The sequence below is a fragment of the Amblyomma maculatum genome, chromosome 11 (genome assembly GCF_055883805.1).
Source record: "Amblyomma maculatum isolate TAMU_Amacu chromosome 11, ASM5588380v1, whole genome shotgun sequence".
Taxonomy (NCBI): Eukaryota; Metazoa; Arthropoda; class Arachnida; order Ixodida; family Ixodidae; genus Amblyomma; species Amblyomma maculatum.
Window position 1 is genome coordinate 3,563,325 of NC_139354.1, and position 25,638 is coordinate 3,588,962.

At 43.9% G+C, this 25,638-nt stretch overlaps 2 long non-coding RNA genes across 2 annotated transcripts; both read left to right on the plus strand.

Moving 5' to 3' along the window:
* Positions 1-7,379: 7,379 nt before the first annotated feature.
* On the plus strand, positions 7,380-12,267 carry LOC146172678 (uncharacterized). The gene is made up of 3 exons (XR_014701957.1): positions 7,380-7,442; positions 9,999-10,082; positions 12,019-12,267. It is a non-coding gene; the product is annotated as an uncharacterized LOC146172678 (long non-coding RNA).
* Positions 12,268-13,295: 1,028 nt separating this feature from the next.
* LOC146172679 (uncharacterized) lies at positions 13,296-21,415 on the plus strand. Its single transcript, XR_014701955.1, has 4 exons — positions 13,296-13,360; positions 15,165-15,272; positions 18,154-18,282; positions 21,274-21,415. It is a non-coding gene; the product is annotated as an uncharacterized LOC146172679 (long non-coding RNA).
* The last annotated feature ends 4,223 nt before the right edge of the window (positions 21,416-25,638 follow it).

Genomic DNA, 25,638 nt, shown 5'->3' on the forward strand with positions numbered 1-25,638 from the left:
ACTTTTCTTGGAGAGGCTATGCTGGCCTAGAAAATGTCCGTGCGAAGCATCGGATATGACTTTGCTAAGAGCCTGCCAATAGCGCTGTGAAACCAAAATGGGTGAAGAAGTAAACGGCGCAGATTTAAAATAAATGCTCGCGCCTGTAAGGCAAGTAATTGCATAGCCCTCAGCGACAGATGCGTTCTAAGAAAAGACAAGCCGGAAGGGCCACGAAGAAAGAAGGAAAACTTTGATGAGGAAACTCATCAAAAATTTGAGTAATTGATCTTTTCCGGGGGGTTTTAATAAGAAAGAATGAGATTTCTGAGCTAGTGCGGATGTAGGCGTAATAACTAAGGCAGCCAGTAAGACCAGGGTTGATGTCAAGCAAGGCCGTGATCACAATAAAGCAGACAGAACACAAAGGGAATTTTACGAGCGTGGAGAGAAACACAGAAATGCCTCTAAAAAGCATGACTAAAGTGAACCGCGAGAGCGATGAGCTGGAGAGGAAGGGAGGAGTTGGGTACGAGGAGAAATATCCCCGTAATTTTTCAAGGGTGTGAGACGAATTGCCGCCACTCGTTGCTAGCGAAAATAATCCAAACTATCTATATTAATGTCTGAGTATATATTTGAGAGAAATGACATGGATCGAGATGTTTGGGGCCTAGACATGTTAGGTCCCCACTTCGGATAAGTAACTGAGGTTCTCATACGCTTGTGACAGGAAGGTTTTGTGAGTTAAGACAACGCAAAAACTCCCTTATTGTGGAACTACAGGTTGTCGCACATGAGTATTTCCGCTGTAGTGTGGTAATTTTCGTCTTCATAGCCACTGCCATGCATCGCGTGCTCGCGCGCTCGAGGACGAAGAAGTTGGTTGCTGCCTTGCTGATTCGCCACGCCTGACGCTCCGGTGCGAGTTCCTCCTGAGCGCCCCTTGACCTGCGTGTCGGGGGGTGGGTAGATCACCTTATCTGTTGTACATTAAAGTTTAGTACATCCATCCATCCTCCTGAGCGGCTATATCCATCTGAATAAACACATCCCTACAATTGGTGGAGGTGCGGGGTACGTTCCAATCCACCCTGGAACTTAGAAGCCGCACATTGACCTCTGCTTCCATCATGCCGGACGAGACCGCCTCGACATCGGTGCCCATACCAACCACAGTACTGTGCTCTGGCGTTCTACGGCCGCATGATCCATGCCTCTTCAGTGGCACGGCTGACCAAGACGTCGACGACTGGTTGTCGGCGTATAAACGTGTCAGCAGTTATAAGAGATGGGACGACACTATCAAGCTAAGTAACGTAATCTTTTACCTGACCGACGTGGCGAACCTCTGGTTTCGCAACCATGAGGCAGACCTGTCATCTTGGTCTGCATTTAAGAAGAATTTTGCGGAAGTGTTTGGCCGTCTTGCAGTTCGCAAGCTCCGAGCAGAACAACACGCTTGCGTGAGCGCACTCAGCATGCCGAAGAGTCATTCACAAGTTATATAAAGGACATCGTTGACCTGTGCAAACGTGTCGACCCACTAATGTCCGAAGCGGCTAAGATCGGACACATCTTGAAAGGTATTTCCAAGGACGCGTGTAAGATGCTTTGGGTGAACAATCCTGCCTCCGTCAGTGACATGATTAAACTTTGCCAGAGCTACGACGAGCTTCGAAAGCAGCGCGCTTCTATCCGGCGGCCCGGCGGTCCGGTGTTAGAGACGACACCATCTCTACACTAGCACTGGGTGGTTCTACTTCATCAGAGGACAGCCCTTTGATTCAACAGATCAAAGCCTTCGTTCGCGAAGAGGTCGCCCGCCAGCTATCCTTGGTCCCTCAATTACAAGACACTGGTCGCCTTGTTCCTGACATGGCTCCATCCTTGGCCCCTACCATACGGCATGTCGTGCAAGACAATATCGCTGATGTCCTTCCGCCTAGCCCCGTGCTCCCGACCAGCCCCGTGCTGCCGCCCAGCCCTGTGCAGGCGCAAGTAATGGCACCATTGACGTACGCCTAAGTTACAGCCAGGACGCTAATGCCAACCGCACCTGTTTCCTACCAGGCCGCCCCTTCCAACCATCCTTCGCCTTTGCCTGGGTCGGCGTTCCATGTCCCTATTCCAAGGGTACGCCAACGCCCTACGAACCCTTGGCGCACCGCAGATAACCGACCAATCTGCTACTCTTGCGGGCTGCCGGGCCATGTAGCCCGTTTTAGCCGCCAACGCCTTCCACCTTCTCACCCTGACCCCTGGAACTACTCGTACGACGCCGACCAGCCCTCGCCGAGAACTCAACCCGGTTCCGACTTCGTTTCTCGGGACAATCAAACGTATACCTCTCGCCGATCATCTTCCCCTCGTCGCCGTGCACCATCACCGCTTCCCCGACGTTCTACTGGCGCTGTTTAGGGAAACTAACAGTCGCAGTTCCCGGCGCAAGAACTGCGCTTGGTTCGAACTCTTCAAGCCCTCCGTCTTCTCCCGCTAACGTAATATACCGCAAAGATTTTGGCACTAAAGAAAATCTAGTGTTTTTCAGATGGAGCTCAGATACATTTTGAAAATACATTTATTCGAATGGCTTGATTATGAAGAATTAAACATTGCAAGGAGGAATTTGTTGAATATGTATCGTGGCGCACTTCTATCGATGTATCGATGATATTGCAAAGCTTTCCATGGCTGCTGCATAGGCTCATAAATCCTAGCCTTGTCAAGGCCGCATAGCTTGGTGAGGTTTACTGAACCTGTCGGAATTTCTACAGCAGTGCAGTGTGCTTTCGAAATGCATGAGTACGCGCAGATTTTCCTTAGAAACCATATAAACGAAAAGCGTCCATCTGTCGCTCTTTCTAGAAAGTCGCATTTCTAACGAAAGGGGGCTATCGTGAGGGTAAAAAACTTTGAAAGCACTGCAGTACCTAAATTGGAAAAAGGCAAAAGCTGGCGTTATTGCTGCTATTATTGCGGCCTAGATGCATCGCAATATATATTCTTTAAATCTGTTTAATCAAATAGTTTTTCTTAAGTTTTATTTAAGATTGGTTTAATTTATTTATTTAGTTGTTTTTTATGCTTTTATTTTTTCGTTCCCTTGAACGCCCTCCAGCGTCCTCCCGCTAGATAAGGATAATTATGGGCGCGTTCGCAGGGAGTCGGCGTCATAGAGTGGTTGCAAGAGAACGTTATTTTGTGCATTGAGGAGTCCTCTGTCTTGCGTGCGGAAATGATGAAACCGTTGCGTTCGTTTTCTTGGACTGTGAGGACGCAGTGCATATTTCTGGGACATCCTCCCTAGGAATCTGAAGAAGGATTATCCGCTTAACCCTCACAGAATCGGCTATCTTCCGATTGAAAACGAGGGTGGCATTCCACATGATCCTGTAATGGCTTGGCGCCTGCATTATAGTACAAGCAGAAGCAGGATGGCGGTGCGACACGCAGGTATTGATGCATGGCCAGTGAGATAATACTTTAACAAAGCCATTGCAAGATACGGTGAAGTTACTAATCTTGTGAACCTAGCACCTGACTGGCTCTCGCCTATTAAGAAATTATGATCATAACAACAATTTTAGCAATGTTATGTCAATGAAGTATGGCTCATGGACCTTGTGAATATAATGTATATTTTGAGTGCAACAAAGAAAGTGGGCGTGTAATAGTGGTAAACGCCCTCTGACTAGTAGGACATGGAAGGATGGTGGTTCGAGTGCTGGCATGGACAAGGTTTATTATTCTTAAGTGTAAGTTCTTGAGGCCACACTCTGCTGACACGCTTAGGTGCCACGAGTCATTCAAGCAGTCTCTCAAGGATTTCTCCTTAGCATATGACAGAAGAAATTGAGTCGTCCTCTATCAATATCTCACATGAAGATGCCTCCTTAGGTTCGGATATCTCCACCACCTATCCTGCCAAATATTCTACCACTTATCGAACTGCACCAACGGAATCGGTGTAGTAACCTGTTTCACCATCAAAAAATAAAATTATAGCACCGTTTCACCTGTTGAGAACATAGGGGAACCGACAGTACAGGCGATAACTATTTTGTTGGCAGTGGTTGTGTTTCATGCACGATGATGACAAAAAAGATAAATTATCACGAATCATGATATAGCAACCTTTGCACGAGATTTAGGATGGCTCCCGCCAACGACTAAGGAGACGGAACTTGCGTGCTGGCGCGAGCTCCGCAAATATATATGTCATTTTCAAGCTCAACACCTCCGGAGCTGGTCCTACCCTGTCCATTGCTCCGCCAATAGAAAAGGAGTAATGCTACCTCTTTTATGAAAGAAAGTTGGTTCATGTGTTTGCTGGGAGCGCTGCAACGCCAATTGCGAGTGCCACCTTTGACACCATTGCGCTCTCAGTACTAACTGGAACGCTGCATTTAAGAGCGATAGTCAGTCGAATTTGGTCGATACATATGAGGAGAATGAAGCGAACTGCCTGACAGCTTTCATATCACATGGGAACACTGCATCGTAAGCGCCTTAAAAATTCAAGGTGCAGGTCGACAGTGAACAAAATGATCTTCTTGACAGTGGCAGAATGTTACCAGCGGTTAAAATGGTTTTGGAGTTGTGCGTGGAAATCACCAGAAACTGTACTAGCCTTCGTGCAGGAAACAGCTAGTATCAAGTCACGGCAGAAAACCCAGCGAGAGGCCTGACCGGAAGGCACAAAATCAAGATGTGTGCCAAAGGTCATTCTTGTAATCCTCGCATAGAGAACTTCATACGGGAGGACTGCGATCTGCATGCATGCTCTAAGGTCCGACCACGATTAAAGACGTTTAACAGGATGGCTAAGTGGGCGAGTTGGTGATACATTTTCCAAAAAACAGCGCTAACAAACGGGGACGAAAGAAAGAAAACACAGGAACATGCGCTGACTCTCAACTAAAATTTAATCACAAGAAACACGCTTATAAGCGTGTTTAATGTGATTAAACTTCAGAGTCAGCGCTCGTTCCTGTGTTTTCTTTCTTTCGTCCCCGTTTGTTAGCGCTGTTTTTTGGAAAAAGGTTAAAGAAGAAATGACGGGCCCATTGAAAGCGGAATGGGCACGTACAGAAAACTGCGACTGACAAGCGAAACTTCATAAAAGGAAGATGTAATTACAGCGACACCAACCAGGGGGACTGCGGACAAATACAAAAAGACTCAGAAACAAATAATTTTGATATCTTGCTGACACAATTCGAACGCGGAATACAAAATGGTTCTTGCTTCTTGCCTTCTTGCCTTCAGCAGGTATGGAAACCTGGGAATGCATTACGAGCCACATAGTATCTCTCAGAAGTAGGCCCCATGGGCTGTAAACTTTTGATAACGGCTGTACATCCCTGGTGCCTGATACACCAAAATTACTTTCCGCCTTTTTTTATGATCGCGTTTTGAAATGTGAACATAGGTACGGAAACTACGAAATTGCTTGGTTGAGTTCTGATCAAAAACACTATCACAGTGACTTTTAACGTTTTGGTGAAAGATTTCTTATGTGAATAAGAATACCATAAGATTTCGCGGACTCAAAGAAGTGCCCACTTCTAGTCATACAAGTGAACTGAATCTCTAAGATGTGTTGCGAATTGCGTAATACACCAATAGCGTGGACATACCTTTCTCCAGAAACAGTCCTCACTTTGCGATGTCTTGTTGAATGCTGCTGGTGAACATTTTTGAGTGATATTGCTGCGGGCGAAGACTTGGCCCTCGAGAATACTTAAGGTAAAAAGTTTTAGGGTTCACGTAGAGCAACGTGCGGGTTGCGATTTTAAACTGTCGTGTCGCAACTATTTGTGAGCACGGATTGTTATAGGCGCCTCACCAACACACTTTATAATAAGAAGAATAATTAAAATTGGCTGCCAGAGAAAGTATAGAGCCCGCAACTTATCAGCCAAGACTTACCTGCCAGTTGATTCGTTAGAATTATTTTTTTTTCTAAATTATTAAACTCTACATATATGCAGCGTAATTCGACAGATATGCCACCACTATCACAAGCTCAATTAGTTCTTTATTTCGCCGCTAAGTTTAGTCTGCTTTGTTGTTAGCTTATACATTTGTGCACGTGGCTTTGGCCTCCTTGCTTCAAAAATGACTTACAAACTGCCAAGGGCAGCAGATGAATGAAGTCTAACCGTAAAGGCATTTAACATAACAAAAAACAAAACAAAAATAAAAGCACAATGTCCTCAAAAGAATTTTTTTCTTCGAAGTGGCTTGACACAGGTGATGTTGAAACAATGAAAAGCAATCCGTCAACCCGCCCCTGTGGCAGAAACGAATGGGAGGCAGCTTACTGATCTTGTATTGTTTGAAGTAACTGTTCAAAGCCAGTTAGGTTTAGCACGAGGTAATTTTATTACAAGTATAACCCAAGACAAAAATTGCGCTCGTTAATTATGATAACCTCTCAGCGACAAATGAGTTTAATAAACTTGAAGAAACTATGATAATAAGATCAGGTCTAGTTCATTTGGCGAATGTTCTATGATCATCAGCGTCAGTTTATCAGTGTACCTCAAATGTGCAGTATATTACAGTTGTATCTTGCTGATCTACTTGGCAGAAACGTCCAGAGTAATGCAAAAGGTTGAACATTGGTTTATGACAACAAAGAGACCTAAGACTTAATAGGAGTTCTTAAGGTGAAACGTTAGGAGACAGGAAACTAGTGGAGGGGTTCGGAAGCAAATGCAAATACACACTAGTCTCATCATCATCAAGAAGAAGAAATGAGCAAGGCAGGAATGTGCGCTAATCAATATAATCGACAGTCGCTGAGGATAACTGATCGAACTCTAATAAAAGGCAAACGTAGCGTGGAGTGGCAGATATATAGGTGCCCGGGAGAGATTAAGAAGTTTAGGGGAATTAAGTGGACTGCATTCACGAGAACAGATTAAATGCATGGTGATGGGAGAGACTTTGCCTTGCAGTGACTGTAGTATGTCATATGATTGCACAGAAAATGTCTCCATCAATTTCTTTAACTAATCATGTCTTGAAACAGTAATATCTTAATAGGTAAGCTGAATTTGTATCAGGTGGCCAATTTTTCGTGGTCTCTTACGCCCCTGCAGTTGACAATTGTTTTTCTCGCCCTTTTATAGTTTAAGTAGTAGTTTACTGTGGTTGTAATAACCTTGAATATTTGATGAACAAGCTAGCATTGACAAGTGTTTTCAAATGCATGTTCGACATTTGTAGTTTCTTTTATTTCACTTTTTTTTTTGTACCGCACGTTGTATGCTTGCTAGCAAAAAGCTATATCACAGGTGTTAGCTTCTTCAGCGGAGGAGCAGCTTCACTTGTGTTCTTTGCACGAAAGCACCGAATATAACAATGTAATGCACAGTTGAAGTCGGTACGCAGCGAACAATGCAGGACTAGCGGATCATTCCCGAAGATTCGCGCAAACACTCAGCGTTGCGGTATGAATGTTCGACATTTGTAATTTTTTTTATTTCACTTTTTTTTTGTAACGCACGTTGTATGCTTGCTTATTATATTTGTATTCTGTTCTAAACAATTGGATAAAAATATCGACATATGTTAATGAGTTAATAAATAGAATTGAGAATAATTTCAGTTTAATGCCGGAATTCATAAATATTGCTGGAAGACAGAATGCTCCTTCAACAATCAATTTAGAATAATTTTTGCGAATGACTACAATGGAAACATATCCTCTGCCGTTATGAGTGCTTATGTCGAAATAAGTTGCAAATAAAAAGTAAACTCCGGAATTTATAATTACGAATGTTTCGGGGCGCACTCCACAAATAGTTCCGGTCGCCAATAACTGTTTGCGATACTCTTCGCTGTATTTCAGACGCCTACACACGTTAAACATAGATCAACCATGTATTCCCTCCAGATTCTTGAATGAACAAGCTAGCATTGACAACTGTTTTTAAATGCATGTTCGACATTTCTAGTTTCTTTTATTTCATCTTTTTTTGTACCGCACGCTGTATGCTCGCCTAATATATCTGTATTCTGTTCTGAACAATCGTATAAAAATATCGACGTATGTTAATGAGTAAATAAAGGTAATTGAGAATAATTTCAGGGTAATGCCGGAATTCATTGATATTGCTGGAAGACAGAATGCTCCTTGAACAATCAATTTAGAATAATTTCTGCGACATGACCTCAATGGAAATATATTCTTTGCTATGTGTATTCAAGTGCAGAGAAAGAATTACTTCGCTATCGCAAGAACGAAAATCTGCAGCCGAATTCACTAGCGAGGGGGATCAGGTTCACGTGTCCTTATTCAACATAGCCAGGATCGATCGCCTAAGGTTGAATTGGCGTATGCTTTCTAGGCAAACATTTACGTAATATTTCAGGGTTAGTTTAATTCTTGAGAATATCAGGGTATCTTTGAGCGGTTCTAAATGATGCAAACATTCGCAGGAGGCTTCAAAGGGGGATTGAACTGAAGGCTTGCCAGCCCTGCAGACTCATTTCGAGAATAGGTCTCTTCTAAAACACAATGGTGTCTTTCTGCTGCTGCTCGACAAGGTCGCTGCAAGGGACCTTGTACGTTCTCGTGTTTTGACGACCGCAATAAATATTACGATAGATATAAATATTCAATGCATACACGCACATGTTGGTGACCGTGAACTATTTTAGCACCTGTGCGACTCGAAACCCTTTCGGAAGTATTGTTAACCACGCGCCTGCTATCTGCACAACTGTCATGATACTTTTGCGTACGAGAATACTCCCTGCGTAGTAATACTATTGAAGGACAGTTGGGCGTTCCAGAGAGTTAGGAAAAGGCACCGGCAAGAAAAAGATGAAGGGCCTCGCCCTTCTGAATACCTTGGTAATTCTAACGATACTCACGAAGCTTAATTATGGTAAGTGTCTGTCAGGAACTCCTAGTTGATCTTGCAAGCAACAGTGAATAGTAACCTGCCAAGATATAGCAGTTCCGGAATTGCCATACCATTTCGCTTCACATTTAGGAGACGTCTGCTAGTGATGTTGGTGGCATACGTTTGTGATAGGGACTCGAACCGTCGGCGTATATGCCTCCAAATGTATGCCGCAATAACCTTAACACAACACGTGACCTAGCACAGCGCGCGTAGCGAGAGGAGGCGGGTGAATTGAGAGGGCGCCGTCAGACAAGCAGACAGAGTACAAAAGTCATCCATCACATGTGAAGCACATCACAGGAGGAATCATGCGAAACGGCAGCTTCAGGCGTAGTCATACATACACGTGTCCTAAGTTTCTCTGATGGAGTTTTGGTTTTTCTATCTCAGAAAGGCCTACTTCCGACTGCAATGGTTTTCCTGCTATTATAGTGTGCTCTTTAATTTTGTGTGCTCGTGTAACGTCTTGGTTTGCCCTTTGTTCTCCCAGACTAGTTTAACAGAAAAATCCACAACACGTGCTGCAGACAGTGCGAACAGGGAAACATCTATTGACAAAGTAATGCACCGCATTCAAGCACAAGAGGCTCTTAAGAATCTATTTGAGATGAGGTCATGCTTGGTTGACATATACAGTAAACGCGTCGTTGCAAATTGTAACCTTGAATTACTGGGCTCTCAACTGAACTTTCCTTTCATACCTCTCTTATTTTTCTTCGATGAGCTGTACGAGATCTCAAACTGGAAACGGAAATGAAATGCTTGAATATTTTCTCCCTAAAGAGCGGATATAATCGAAACAGTTTCCGACCCCTCCTTCTATGGTGTTTATTCTGCTAAAGATGTTCCCCGATCTTCAGCGCAGGCCTCTGGCACCAAGCACCCAATGAGCTTGAGCATTATCGTTCCGAAAAGCTTCACTGCAGTATTTAAATTCTTTGCTAGTTCTTTTCACCGGAACAGGCCCTAGAAAAAATATTTTTATTGATGTCAATTTTATCCCTGTTACAGTAGGAAAAATGAAAGTTACAAAGAATCTGGTCGCTATTCTGTTAGCAATTTTTCTCAATTCTTTGTGCCATTTGCTTTCAGCACGCAAGATTTCAATTCTGGAAGAAAAAGGTCAACCAAATGAATATCGTGCGGGTGGAAGAGATACGAGGAGCATATTAGCAGGTAATATTCGATTTAACCGGATTAAATAGCGCATAACTTTATTCGAAGTGTATGTGCCTACTTCATAGGGGTAAAGGCGAAAAGGCGCATATGTCCGTGAAAGGTCCTCCTGCCAGTGGAAAGCATGATGCGTTGAGAAATTTGAAAATAGATAAATGAGAACACAAGTAGCGTAGCGCACAATTAAATAATTAGCGGCATGAAAAACAACGTATGGTCCAAAAGGAATGCGGTGAAAATGCCAAGAACATGTAATATTTATTTTTTTATCCGTCTCGAGATACTGTAAGACTTTAAAGGCTCATGAAAAAGTGGACCAAAAAGAAAAAAAAAAAGAGCAACTGTGAAAGAACTGCAAAATTTTAACACATTTCAGCAATTATCACGGAGCAAAGGACGTAATAATACAGGCAGAACAGAGAGCGCCAATGAAGCAGTGCCCAGAGCAACTAAAGAAGTAAAACGCGCTGAGTAAACGTTTAATGGAAGAGCCAAATACTCACAGGCATTCAAAAGTGGCCTAATATTAGTTGCCAATAAATTAACAGAATCATTCACAATTTCTTGTGGGACTTGATACTGCTGGGTTCTGCTGAGTCTGAATAATGTTTCTTTCACAAAAAAGAAATACAAAACCCGCACATACCACAGGTAGCAGAATTCCAACGTAATGCAAGCGTTTTAAAAATTATAATGTGAATAATACTTGCTTGCTGGTGCTTTTGTTAAAACAAAAGGCGTTATAGAGCAGTAAACGGCGAAACAAATGTATTCTCATGGACAGAGAACAGGTTCACTGAAATGCCGTAGGCCAGGTAAGTCCTGTCATGCTGTAACTCTTCAAGCAAGTTCCTATTGTACGTTACTCGCTTTTGGCTTGTATTCTTGCGATGCTGAAGGTAACTATTTTCGATCAGAAGCTCTAGAAACAGTGGCATCTTAAGGTACAGGGTCGTCCATTTCTAGCTATAACATGGTCACTGCTATCAAAGTGTCATTGCGTCCGACCCCTCCACGCAAGCTAAATGACAAGCCATGCGAAGCAACACGTCCGGTTCCCTCTGTACGTTAATGACTGCGACATTGCAACTAGCGTGAAAAAAAACACAAAGGACAGCGACAAAAGGTACCGACGGGAGAGCACGCTGTCCTTTGTGTTTTTTTTTTCACGCTAATTGCAATTTCGCAGTCATTAACGAATACACACCCACTAGCCCAACTGTCTTCCATGATCATACTCCTCTGTACGTGTACGGCTTTACTTAGATATGCGCATGAGTCGGATGCAATGCTACGTTAAGAGCAGTAACCGTGTAATAGTTAGAAGTGGATGACCCTGTACACAGTCATATGTGCTAAACCAGACTTATACAAATGCATTGGAATTTATGACTATGGTGACTGATTTAATCCTCTCATATGCGAGGCTCCAGCAATGCGAGACACACAATTTTGTTTTCAAAATGTGCCTTTTGAGGGGAATTGATTCGGAAATGACCCGGCCGTAAGTGTTAGTTCGATTTGTTAAATATTTCGTTTGGAAATAAAAACGTTTCTGGATATTATGCAGTTCAGCTCTTCAATGTGCCTTGAACTGCAGTCGGGTCTTTTTCAAAAGAAATGCTGGCAAATGAATTGTAGCTGTTTATCACTTAAGAAACTCGCTGCTTTTTTATTTATTTTATTTGACAATAATGCAGGCATCGTCGTTGCCCAAGCAGGGAGGTTACAGAAAGAGCGTCTTCACAGATAGCTCGAGCTTAACAATGTCTGCGTATTCAGAATTAGACGTGGTAACATTTGTGAAGACATGCTGTGTGGAAAGCCTAAAAAGTATATGTCCGGCGCATAAAGTGTCTGAAAACTGCAGAGCTGTAAGATTATAGCGCGAAGCCGTACGAAAAGTTTGAGTATGTTGTTTTGGACTTTTGCACAGGGCCCGGCACTGGCTCTGGAAGTGGCGGCTACAAGAGACATGCACGTTCGATCAGATCTGGATCGCCACTCATTTTTAATGGAGGTATAAATGAGGACGATGATTTAAGCAGGGAAATTAGCAGCAGCCGTTCAAGCAGGAGTGGTTATCGTCGCCGCTACGGAGGGCGTTCACGTTCTCGTAGCCGTTCCCGCTCCCGTGGCCGTTACCGAGGGGAAAGCGATGAGTCCATTGAAGAGGAAGAGGAGAGAAGGCGCCCATATAGAAGAAGAGGTAAACCGCACCGCATGGCTGCTCAATTTATGATTCCTGTTGTGGGATTCTTTTAACACGAGGAAGCCCGTAATGAAACTTGGAACTTCGAAAGCAGATGTCATGTCTGTAAAGAATCATGCACCGAGATATGTATTCTTGATGACAAAATACTAAAGTCATTGCTTGTGTTCTTTTTTAGTTTTCTTGGATATTTTAAGCATTTTTGTTTACAAAACGAAATAGCGAAGCATACGTCATTGACGTTGAGATTGCTTTCACTATCTCCATTTTTATGTGATTGCAGCAGCCAGCTATCGTTGGAAGGGACTCAGTACATCTGCACCATACTGCCCAATTTGGTTTGGTTTGGTTTGTGGGGTTTAACGTCCCAAAGCGACTTAGGCTGCAAAAGACTCCGTAATAGAGGACTGGAAATTTAAATAATCTGGGAGCCTCGCTTTTCTCCTGCATCGAAAATAATTTTTTAAAGTTTGCTCTGAGGTGATGCTTGTTTTTACTTTCACTACACTAAAGGTATCTAACACCTCAAAGCGCTCTTACTACAACGTGAGATGACTCTAAAGTGCTACGTTTTGACTTCGTCGGAATAATTTGTGCAGTTTGAAGGTATTCGCTAGCATTATTTATCCAACACTCCGAGCGTACGTTTTTGTTTATTATACGAATAAGAATAGAGAAAATGAAAAAAAAAAAAAGCGTACATTTCGCTTTAAGCTCTACTTCCTGCTATTGCTCCATGCACTTTGGAAAACGTTTAGGCATGAGGCAGAAATAGTGATAGGGCTGAGGATGTTCGAAATGTATTAAGAACCCAGTTCAGTTTTGTGGTGTTCATTTTTGTTTGTATTCCAAAAAGTTTGAGAACAGAACCGAGCTCGTGATATCTGTTTTTGTCAGATGATTATGTCTGCTGCATACGGTAAGCAACAAAACAGCCGTTTTTTACATACTATCCGTATGAACCATGAAACACAAACCCCTGTTGTTTTGTTTCCAGGGTTGAGGCTTTTCGGGCGCCGAAAAGGTTTAGGAAGACGATACTCACGAGAGGAACTGGAACGCCGGCGTAAGTTCTATGCGCACATTATATGTCCAGTCTGAAGAAGGCACACATACTAAAATGAATGACGCACTACATTACCTGATTTGGCTTTAAAATATAAATTCATCCCGCTCTTTTCGCACTGCCAAATGATTCTGTAAAACACACAAAATATTACGCTAAAGTATCGAACGAAGGTTTCCTAAGAAACGACAACAACATAAAAAAAAATTAGTCGATCAGCGAATTGCGTAAGCATGAAGTATGTGCGACAGCACGTCGAATAATAGACACGGAGCAGTAAAACGGTACACGGTTTTTAAGAGCACCAAATAGAATGAGTAATTACTCTCTTATTAAGAAGAGTGTGCGTCAGTGCATGGGCACAGCGTGGCCATTTATTTTCCTCCCTCGGCGCTCTTCTTAGGCCGTGTGCAGTAACTGGGGATCTTGGTGGTAGCGTTCTATACATCTCGGGAATCGCTTATGGCACCTTGAAAGGACAATGAGAAATAGATTTCTGCAACTATTGCAAAGGGATATAAGTTTATTTAAGAGAGTGGAAGTTAACCACGAACAGTGAAAGGTTGCACTGTTTTTAAGAATAACGTTTGCTTCGCTTGGTAGCTGAGATAAAAAAGAACCTTATGTACGTGGCGAAGGTTGCTATATTCATTTAAATAATTTAAGCAAGGGTAGCTTAAGCACAAGTGATGAATTACGGAATGCAAAAAAAGTATGTATTAGCACCTGAAAAGGTTGCCTCGAAAGTCCAGCATCTCCTATGAACCAAATGGTGTCAGAAACTACTGGAATTCTGAGCTTCGACCTCCACAGTGTGCGGATGTGATTCTGTGTACGGAACCTTGTCTTCGCATTTTTGAAGCACTTGTGAATTTAGAACACTGCCTTTTCTGCTTCCCCGTTGCCATTGAGCACCTTCCCTCCTATTTGTTGTACCTGTCTCTCCAAACTTGGCGGGCTTGGATAGCTTCGGATTTGCTGGCGAACCAGTTGGCCTTGCTGATTCTGGTCCACGCCATACTCGCTGCTTAATGTCACACTGAAAGAAATTTCTTTTTGTGGCGGCAGCTTCGCCTAATAAGAAGATAGTTAGGGTGCCACACATGTTAATATTATTTTGCCCCATCATCCGCCTCTTCTATCATAAGCACGATGCGCGTGATGGGCTTATTTACCTATGTGTCATTCTTCGAATATAGAATCCGACAGCTAAGCTATTTTCATCCTGAAAGGTTCTCTACTGTTTCTTTCGATAACCCGACTACGGGCCTCTCAAAGTAAGGGTTTTCGCTTGACTATAGTCTCCTATAGACCAACCGAGTTTTAACGTCGCCTAGGTAACAAAGAGTTATTGCACTTTAGAGCATAGGCATACATGGACACGGGTTGCTTACACTGCACGAATCACCAAGTTATATACATGTTATATACAAATAATACACCATGCTATATACAATGATGTTATTTACGAAACTTGTGAATAAACTTTCCGCGTAGACAAATGCTGAGAACAAAGAGGAACAGACGTGCGGTAATCCGTCACCAGTTGCAAGTGCTGTGAATGAAAATGCAATTATGCCGCAGCAGTGCTCACGCATAGCTGCGTTTTTTCCACTGTCCGTCGACGTGTCCTATGTATCTATGTTGTTCTACACTGTTTTATTGTTGTTGACTTTACAGGAGTAACATTATCCACGCTGTGCGCTCTCTATCCTTGGCGATCTATGCTCAACTATTTTGACAGGAAAATGGTGAAGTGTAATAACAATTGTGTTCTTTTTTCAATTTCTTTTTCGTACTTAAGGAGAGGTCAGATCGAAGGCAACTGCTGCATTGAGCGGAATCAGCGCCACTATGTCAACAATTAGTGCGCTTACCAACTTGGGGCAAACCTTCCGTGGAATGAGAGAACGTGAGTATTTATTGGCAGGTGCGCTTAACAAAAACGGTTTGACACTTAAAGTAGGAGGGTGGTAAGCCCTCGGAAAAAGAAGCTGGATGGTTATAGACGTGAAATTTCTTAAAATATGCGGATATATTACAGCTTCTTTTAATTTCAAGATAGATATTTGTTTAGGTTGTGATTAATTGTTGAAGGTTGGAGTGCGAATTTGCTTCAATCCTCAAATCTAATAAAAATGTTTCGCAGTGTTTAAAGGGGGTCGGAGAAATTTAGGTTAACGTATTCCTTTTCCGCGCTAAGGAAGCACTTGTTCGAATCTCGGTAATAACATTAAACTATATATGCACCATCCTGTACAAAATTTGTCTTACAATTGCAGTTAATTTTTTGGCCGATTTGCTATATAAAGAAGTGATATATAAAAAAGAAGACAAAAAACATAGCAACCACAGCCCATCCTAAAGCAGCAATTTTACTGCACAGTGTAAGTTGTGCGGCTCTGGGCCGTCCTTCAATTAAACAGGTAAAGACACCAAATGTGATCTCTATGTATTATGCGCAATTATGCAATTATGCACAAGTCATTAGCGAGCATGACTTACCACGCGAAATTACCTGAGGTCGATAACTATTATAAAATGAATTCCTTTCGTCACCCAGTTTTGGTTCCGGCATCAGATTTCCGAATGATGGTTGCGATGACAAATCAGTTTAGGATACCGTAAGCCCTACCAGGACTGCAAGGGTATGGTTATCTGGCTAGCGTCTGTCATACTGCCTTCTGATGACGGTTACCGTAAGAGTCGGTGCGCATTAAAAATGGAACGCAGCAAATATATTGTAGATTTTGTACGCGTCAATCGAGCAAATGATAATGTTGAGCCGTCGAAACGTTTGTTGGACGCCTGAAATCGAATATAATACTGCAGAATACAACATTTTTATCTAGAATATTATCTTGACGCTAGTTAGTTTCAAAGGATCATCAATGTTTGCTAATGTCATGCGCACAGTTCCAAAGTCACAGAAGTACGAAATAAACAGCTTAGATTTTGCGCATGCTGACTCCGATACAGTCTACAAGGGGTGAAAAATACTAATTCGAAGAACAAAGCATGGCGTCAGTAAAAAATGTTGAGCTACTGCTAAGCTCCGCCTTTAGGCATGTGACACGTTCAAGTTAACGGCCCCTGTCTGCGGACCTCCCTTCGTGCACATGCGCTTTATTAACCACTTATTCACTAACCCTTTCATTAACACATTTATTGTTTTACACATCTCGTTACATATACCCCTAAGCTACCAGATCAAATGAAAGACCAAACAGCATGGAATAAAACACCCGCTCTTACCAGCACGCATGAACGTGCATTCATGAAGCAGGTGTGGCGTGTCCAACTAAGGTTCTAGGGTCCCTGTGAGCTCGAGTGACATCTCAAAGTAGCTATAAACGTTAGCAGCTTCTGACATGTCACGTGGTAGTGTGACGTCACAAAACTCGTTGACAAATCAGTACCAGGGCATGTCACCTGCCAACTACTACCTACCACAGCCATCTTCGTTAAATTTCTCCCACAATGCCAGCAAGGCCGATGCCGGGAATGGAGGATTATCTGCAGAACGAGACTAATAAAGCTACAACCTTAAAAAACGTAGATGTCAAGATGTTATAATGAGGGCACTGGTTAGTGAGATGCAACAGATTTAGTTGTGAGCGAGCTTTAAAACTGTACCTGACCAGCCTCTAGTCAAAAACTTGCCATACCCTGGAGGTGGTCAGGCACCATCTTTAAAACGAGGTGCCGCATGAAACGTGTTTAAAAGGCCAATTCACAGCACAATGGAAGGGGCTGCTAGACAGCTAATTTGCCATGCTTCTCATTGCGTTCTCCTCTAGTCGATGTCCCCCATGTAGCTTTTAGGTGTAGTACTCGTAAGCAAAATTTTTGCCTTCTCCTTCGCTTTGCGGGTGAGATCAAGAGAGATGTGCCTGTAAATTGCTATATCGAAAATATCCGCCATTGGAAAACAGCCTTCGCGCTTAGTGTGTCTGTAGCAAATACTTCGCCTTTTGGGCATTTATTTTATTCCTGCCGTGCGATACACAGCAGTGTTGTGAAGATTGTGGTATTTAGAGAATGTGTGCTGGGACCATAGAGTAAACGAAAATCCAAAAGAAATGAAGGTTAATTAAGCGATATCCAGTAAACTGCCCTAGAGGTGGGATGCAGAATAAAGGGTGTAAATGGAAAGGCGTGGGGCAACGAAATGAGTTTGCTAAGTGCGCACAGACCACAACGATAAGGGAACAGAGGGCGCACACTTTATAGTCGGGAACTAAAGCACGAATCCTTTCAATACTTCAGACGCGCCTTCACCGCTTGCCTTTGTGATGAAGGTTTTGTCCAAGGCCTCTAATCTTTGCTGCTGTTAAAGAACGGGAGTCCAAGCGGTGGAGTGTAGATGCCAGGAAGGGCTCTCTCTCTCAAACCGTGGGCAGTCATTAAGTATGTGCTCAATCATTTTGTCACATATGCGCTGCTCACACTTTGGAGAGTGCGATGAGATGGGAATAGGCGTTTGTAAATGCCATTCCCAGGCGCCACACCAGCGTAGCTTGACAGCGATGTGGCCGAATGGCAGTTGAAGTATGGGTTCAAGAGTGGTGCGAACAGGATGCCTCCAGGGGTAGACCATGACTCATAGTCATATTTTGGCAGAGCAGTCGAAGGTGCCTTGCTGCGTCAGCTATTTTCAGTGGTATTTCTAAATGACATCATCCGAAGATTATTTGGTGCTTTTACTAGCTGTTGAAAGAGGCGGCAACGCTGGGCGCGGCGTTTATGGATCCTGTCTCACGGTTTACCCGACGAGCTTTTTCTTTTTTCAGGGAGATTTGGAGGCTTCGGCGGTCGCTTCCATTCACATAGATGTACGGTTTGCGCTAATGGCAGAAAGCGGCGATCTGTTTTTCCAAACCAAGCCAAGGTTTCAGGGGGACATCTTAACAGCGCTCCAGGTACGAATGAAGTCTCTGCTACGGCTGAAATATTGCGCATTTTCTCTGTGCAATTGAGCAATGATTGTTTAGCAGTGATAAAACCTCACAGATGTTGAATCGCCGCGCATTGTCATTGTTCTATCTACTCAAAGCATTCAACTGGAAGATAGAAAATGACAATATTCCAAAACGACGTGGCCTTTATTATACTAGAGTGCAGAAGATGAACATTCTTAAAGTGCACAAGTGACATGAGACGAGCAAACGTGCCAGTCCTGAGGATTGTTACGAGAATAACTAGTGCTGGTGCCAATATTTATAGTGGAGGCGTTGAAAAATTATCTATCTTAGTCCTGTCACACCTAAGAACACCAAAATTACGTGAAAGTATGACCTTATTGCGTAAAATTATGCTGTGAGTGGCTAGCAAGAAAGTACTGATTCACGTTTTTTTCTTTTTTTTTTTTCAAGCACGCCCGCCATTCAAGGATTTTAGGTTTGCCCAGTGGATGCGCGTTTCCGTAGTTAAATCGGAAAAAGAGTTGAACAATATGACGAGTATTCTCACGTTCGTTTCGTAGTTTTTTAAGGCTTAATGTTGCCCCTCCTCGACTGCTTAGTGGTTAGGCAATAAGGCTGATATCTCAGGTGCAGGAACAGCGTTTCGATGGAGGCGGAATGTGAGGCACTTGTATGTGCGATACCATTACATAAGGAACCCCGGGAGGTCAGATCTACTCAGGAGTACTCCACTATACGGTGGCCCACATAACCACTGTGATTCTAGTTCATTAAGTTCTGTATACCACACTATATCTAATACTATAAGGTTCATATTATATTATGTACCTATCTGAAAATATTTAGCGGGGAAGTAAAAAGTTTGTTCGTTGACTAATCAGCGCCTCTGTATTGCGCCGCAATGTTTAAGACTGTAACCTTTCTTGAAATAGGGGAAGATTTCTTGTCGGCAGAGGCCTTCGCTCGTGAGAACTAGGAGTTCGCAAAAGGTTTGAAATCATTTTTACTGCAGTTGCTAGAAAAAACTGAACATAACTCATCGAGGTTATGGTTACTTACACAATAACAATTTATGTTCAAAATCACAAGATCAGGGATAGATTTCTAAGAATTTAGTGCTTTTTTTACCCGACGTGGGTAATACAGTAACAGTGTAATACAGGTATATTCGCTCTTCATAAATGAAGCCGCTTGTCTAGCACATCATTTGGATCGTGTTTTTTGTTTTGCCGCATTGCTGGCTTTTGATCATCTGAGCCCACAAGTTTGGCGGCATTCGCGGGAATAAAACTGCGACGCGGACATAACCACATAGACAACAAAGACAAGAAAGGCTGCATTTTGCTAGAATAGATGTTATTGGTTACAGTAGCTGAGCATGTTACCTCTACCGAACACCGTTGCCAAACTGAGGTAACTAGTATTTGTAATTTTTGAAGTAGGGATCACATAAAGAATCGTTTAAAGTTTAAAACTTCCTCTGTAGGCTAGTCGTTCGTTAACTAGTAAAAAGCGCCAATCTGCTTTAGATGCGTGTGATGAAAACAAAGACGGTTGTGGTTTTCACGCAAGCATTAGCGCGAATGTGTTGGATATCCCATCTGGCACAGAACACGACGTTGTCATAACTCGGAAATAATGGTCGATCAAATTATGTACTTAGTATTCATTTTTAAAATATTTTAAACGTTTTCGCTATGACGTCATAACATGACACAGATATTGTTACGAAGCGTACTTAAACACTGAAAATAATTATGCTTAGATAAAAATTGAGCTTTTGAGGAGCAGTATTGCACTTCGGAGCCTTTGGTTACGAGACAGACATGATACACCTACTCCAGGTGTGCACAATCTTTAAGCACCACTATATGATGGTAAAAAAGTTCCTGATGCCTGAAGAACGATCGGCCAGGAGACCTTAGCGAGCACAACGGCTATTTACCTCTGTCTCGCTCAGCCCTCGTGGTGGTATTATTCGTCCCCACGTTTTTATAGTATTACCGCGGATGGTCAGGGCCAACCGCAATGTTTTGTGACGAAATTAATAAGAGCGTTATGATGTCCCAACCACATGACCTTGCACGAGTATTTCAAACATAATAAATAGTCCACGCAGTGTGGCAGCAAAGAGAGTGACACTACACAAGTCCACGCTAGACTACTCGAATTCGAGCTTATAAGAAATCGAAATTCGCTAGAATGACTAAGGCATCGGTTTTATTGGTTATAATTTTCAACATAATTGAAGCTTTATTGTGACGTGAATGGAGATTAAATATGCCGAAACGGAAATAGGAGGGATATAATAATCGAACCTCTGACCCTCCGGTCGCCAGGAAGACCAGTAATTTATGGACTATGCAAGTATATTCGTAAGAGTTGGTTAAAGGGGGACCTTTTGTGCGTTGCTACATGCAAAAAAAATATATATATATATAGAAAAAATAAAGGAAGAGCACGAAGCTCTGCCTTTAAAGGTATGAAGCGACAGAGTTTTAGACATTTTAGACGCATGCTTAGCTCATTGCGTTCCTATTGTAATCTCATACGCATAGCTGCCTAAAAACATCGGCGCACAACCAACCACAGCCGCCAACTGACGACAAGGCTGCCACCGCGCACTAGACGTTGTGCCACGTGGTAGCACAACATCAAACAGAACTCTGAGGCATCATCAAATGAATATGTCCTCATATTTCTTCACAGCACACAGCTCGTTGATCAATCAGTGAATTTTCCTCACGCGACGGAGGGCGCAACTTTTTTAGGCGGTAGGCCTTGTAACTTGACTATATCAATAAAACCAACATATGTCATGCTTGCAAATGGAATGCTGCTACTCCTAAATTCTAGTTGTACTAAGCCTGTACCAGAGTGGCAGTGCTATGGAAGTAAATGTTATAGAATGTGCGCAAAACATGTGCTTAGAGGTTACATAATAAAATTCTGAAACTGTTCATTTCTCCGTATTTTTCTCTTTTGCAGCGATCAGTTTGAAGAAATAAAACAGTCCAGTGGTGTTTTCCACAACTCGTGACTCCTGCACATTGAACTATAGGAAGTGACAACACAACTGTCAACAAGTTTGTGCTTTAGGGATGTAGGCAACACCTCGCAATAACAAATAAACGACCTACTCCTTGCATGCAGCGTGTGCACTCTTTCATAAGTGTGTTGCGCGATGTGACTATTCCACCTATTCGCTTAAGCTATTTTTTAACCACGTTCAAACGCTGTCCTACATAAGATTGTTCAAATCAGATTGCATATTTTGTGGCTTGAATAGACTCCGGCAGGATGTGTAACGCAAATAAAGGTAGTTAGCGTTTCACATTCTATTAAACCCTTTAACGCCCTGAACATCAGTTGCAGACGGTAAAAATTCGCTTTGAATAAATGCGATTCAGGGAGTATATACGAAAGAGCGTTAGATTTTTACGGGATATGCTGCAAGATTAAGTCATTATGAATGCAATAAAAGAAATGCATCGAATATAATTTGCGAATCATAAATTGCGACTCTTCAATTCTTCAGTTCGCATGGTTCACTTCGCCTGCATTTCGCGGCGTCGCAGTCGCCTTTGTCCCTCGTTACCAGGTTCGGCCCTGCGCATGCGCGCACCGCTGTAGGTCACACAAGTTCTGTGGACGTGTGACAGATACTGCGCCTTTCCATTAATCTGAGCTCGGATTTTCCAGGCACCGCATCGCAAACGCCGTGGGCTCTCGCTCTCTCTACATCTCTCTCTCTCTTTCTCTCGCTCTCTCTCTGATGTCGCGTCGTTCGTTCTATCATTGCAAGTACAGATGCAATGGAGGAGGAGGAGGAAAAAACTTTATTAAACGAGCGAGTTCAGACCCTTCAAGGGCCCAGGGCCACCGCACGGCCCTCACATTACGTGCATGTGTCCAGGTCACGTAGGGCCATGGCACTGGCACCCCGGTCCACACAGCGACGTTGTATGTCCAGGTCCTGCGACGTAAGGAGGGCCTCCCATTCCTCCCATGATCCGATGGCGGGCTGTCCCTGCGGGGGAGGATCGGCAGGGCAGCCGAAAAGAATGTGGTCCAAGGTGGCGTGCAACTCTCCACAGAGAGTGCACTCAGGGGAAACGGGTCGGTAGTAGGATAGGCGTTGAGGGGTGAGAAGCGTTCGGGTTTGAAGACGCCTCCAGAGGATTTGTTGGGAGTGCGACAGCTGGGAGTGGGGAGGGGAGTAGAGTCGACGGGCAAGGCGTGCTTGCTGTGTGAGCTCAGAAAATGTATGTGCCCGCTCCCTCGAGAAGTCCCGGCATGGGTCGTCATTTGCCCGGCTAATAAGTCCTCGGGCTATGTTATCGGCGGCCTCATTTCCGGGATTGCCAGAGTGAGCCGGCACCCATATAAGCTCAATACGCCTGTCAGAATTCAGGGTGCACATTCTCAATATTTGCCACGCGGGAGGATGGACGCGTCCGCGGGCAAAGTTAAGTATGGCTGTTTTGGAGTCGCTAAGTATGTAAGCCGCATCTGTTTGGGCGATTGCTAAGGCTATAGCCACTTCCTCTGCTTCTTCCGAGTTACAGGGAGGGTCTATGAAGTGAGTGAGTGGGGGGGCTGCTGGATTGTAGGCCACGGCTACCGAACGGTCTGAACCACATGCGGCGTCCACCCAGCGGACATCCTCTGCAGTCCCATAGTGTTTATGGAGAGCTTTGGCTCGCGCGACGCGGCGGGATTGATGGTGTTCTGGGTGGACGTTCTTAGGAAGAGGTTTGAGGATAAGCGCTGAATGCACGGCCTGAGGGAGAGGGTTTAACTCTTCAGCATGTGCGGGTATGCGAATGCCGAGAGTGTCCAGTATATGTCGTCCTGTTTGCGTGCCAGCCAACCGAAGGTACTGTGTGTACCGATGTGCCTCTATAAGTTCTTGTATATTGTTGTGCATTCCTAGTTTTAAGAGCCTGTCCGTGCTAGTGGTCTTCGGTAGGTTGAGCGCTGCTTTGGTAGCCATGCGGATTAAGGCGTTGATTTTATCTTTGTCTGCACAGGAGAGGTTCAGGTAAGGAGAGGTGTAAAGAATACGACTGAGCACAAAGGCATGTAGTACCTTTAAATTGTCAGCTTCATCTAGGCCGGCTCGTGAGTGTGAAACCCTTCTCAAAAGATGGATGACGGAGTAAGTAGACTGTTTTAGTGCCTTCAGGGTAAGGTCGTTTTTCCCCGTGTCCTGTAAGTTCATACCAAGAATGCGGAGGTTGGGGGTTTGTGGTATGGGAGTATCGTGCAAATAAATTGTTATGGGGGCGGTAGGAACACGCCGCGGCCGGAGTAGAAAGAGTGCTGACTTTGTCGGGGAGCATTCAAGGCCAATTTTTTCCGTGTGGGTAGATATAGCTGTGGCCGCTTCTTGAAGTGTAGATTCTATGTCTCCATCCGAGCCGTATGTGGTCCAAACCGTGATATCATCCGCGTAAATGGTGTGTCCCAAGTGTGGGATACTGCTTAAAGCCTTTGCCAGCGGGATCATGGTAATATTAAAAAGGAATGGCGACAACACTGCGCCTTGCGGGGTGCCAATGTTACCAAGTGTGAAAGAGGGGGTCTGTATATCATCTATATGCAGGGAGGCGGTGCGTCCGTTCAGGAAGGCCCTGATATAGTTATAGACCTTAGGCCCTAGCTGCAGCTCTTGAATGCTTTGCAGGATAGCACTGTGCGTGACCTTATCAAATGCTTTGGTGAGGTCTACTGCCAGTATTGCTCTGGTGTGGTGTGGCATATCATTGAGGATAGCATTTGAAATCTGTAGTAGGGCGTCCTGCGCCGATAAATGAGCTCGAAAACCTAGCATGCTATGGGGATACAGTCCATGGGATTCCATGTGTTGCGTAAGACGGTTGAGGATGACATGCTCAAAGAGTTTCCCCAGGCATGATGTCAGGGAGATGGGGCGGAGATTTTGGGCATTTATGGGCTTGTTTGGTTTAGGAATGAATATTATTTTACCGTGCTTCCATTCATCCGGTAGCTGCCCCGCTTCCCAGCACTCGTTAAAGTATTCAGTGAGCAGGGAAAGAGAACGGTCATCTAGGTTTCTGAGCATGACATTGGTGATTTTGTCCTCTCCAGGGGTTGAGTTGCGTAGCTTAAGGAGGGCTGATCTAACTTCGATCTCCATAATGGCGGCATCTAGGGAGGGTTGATCAGGGCCTATGTAGTTTGGATAGGATATTGCTTGGCCCACAGTAGTATAAGTTGATTGCAGTTGGGCTAAGAGCGATTGCTGACTACATCGATGTTTATGGATAAGCCTTTTGAGGGTAAGCCGAGTTTCCTTTTTAGTTTGTGTGGGGTCTATCATGTGTCGAAGAAGATGCCAGGCCCTGGAGGAGGAGAGATTACCTCGCAACCCATCGCATATTTGGTGCCAGTTATGTTTACTGAGGGCGGCGCTGTGCTCCTCTACTTGCTTTTGAATTTGCGCCAGTTTAAGTTTAAGCTTTCGATTATGCTTATGTTTTTTCCAGCGCGCAAGGATACTCTTCTGTGCTGCGAGAAGGTGCATTAACCTACTATCTGCAATGGGAGTCTCGGGGGTGGTGTCTAAAGTTTGCGTGAAAGCCTGGACATCCTCCTTGAGCTGTGTCATCCATGTGTGGAGGTTAAAGGGGGTCTTTAATGTTCTGGCCTCTCTATGCTTACGCAGATTATCCCAGCTAGTTTGCCGGACACGGTAGATTTTAGCTTTTTTGGCAAAGTCAAGCTCTATAGTTATTATATAATGGTCACTGCCCAGGGTCTCATTCGAGTTGCTCCATACCAGTGTTGGGAGGTTTCGGCCGAATGTAAGGTCTGGGCTAGTATCGGTGGTGACACTATTGCCGATTCTTGTAGGTGTGCTGAGATCATTATATATAGAGAGGCCCTGTATCTGAAGGGTGTTGTGTAATTCCGCTCCTCTCTTGTTGGTGCGCATGTAGCCCCAGTCTACATGTGCGCAGTTAAAGTCGCCTATAATAATGAGGGGGTCCTTTTTTGCCACTGTGGATGCAGCTTTAATGAGAGCAATTAATTCGGCGACCGGCTGCCTCGGAAGGAGGTAACAGTTAAGGATGAATAGGGGATAGGATTTCTGAGTAGACGGGATTAATTCTAAATATGTGTGAGCCACCGGGGAGTGTATTTCGTGACAAGTGTATGGAATTAAGTGTTGAACATACGTGGTAACCCTAGGGTTGGGAGTGATGTCAGAGGGTACCAGAGCGTAACCTGGTAGTGATACATTTGTTCCAGCATCCTGGAACGCTAATATATCGGGGTGTGTGGAAGAAGCAGATAGTAGTTGCTGCAGGGGGTCTCGTTTGCGGC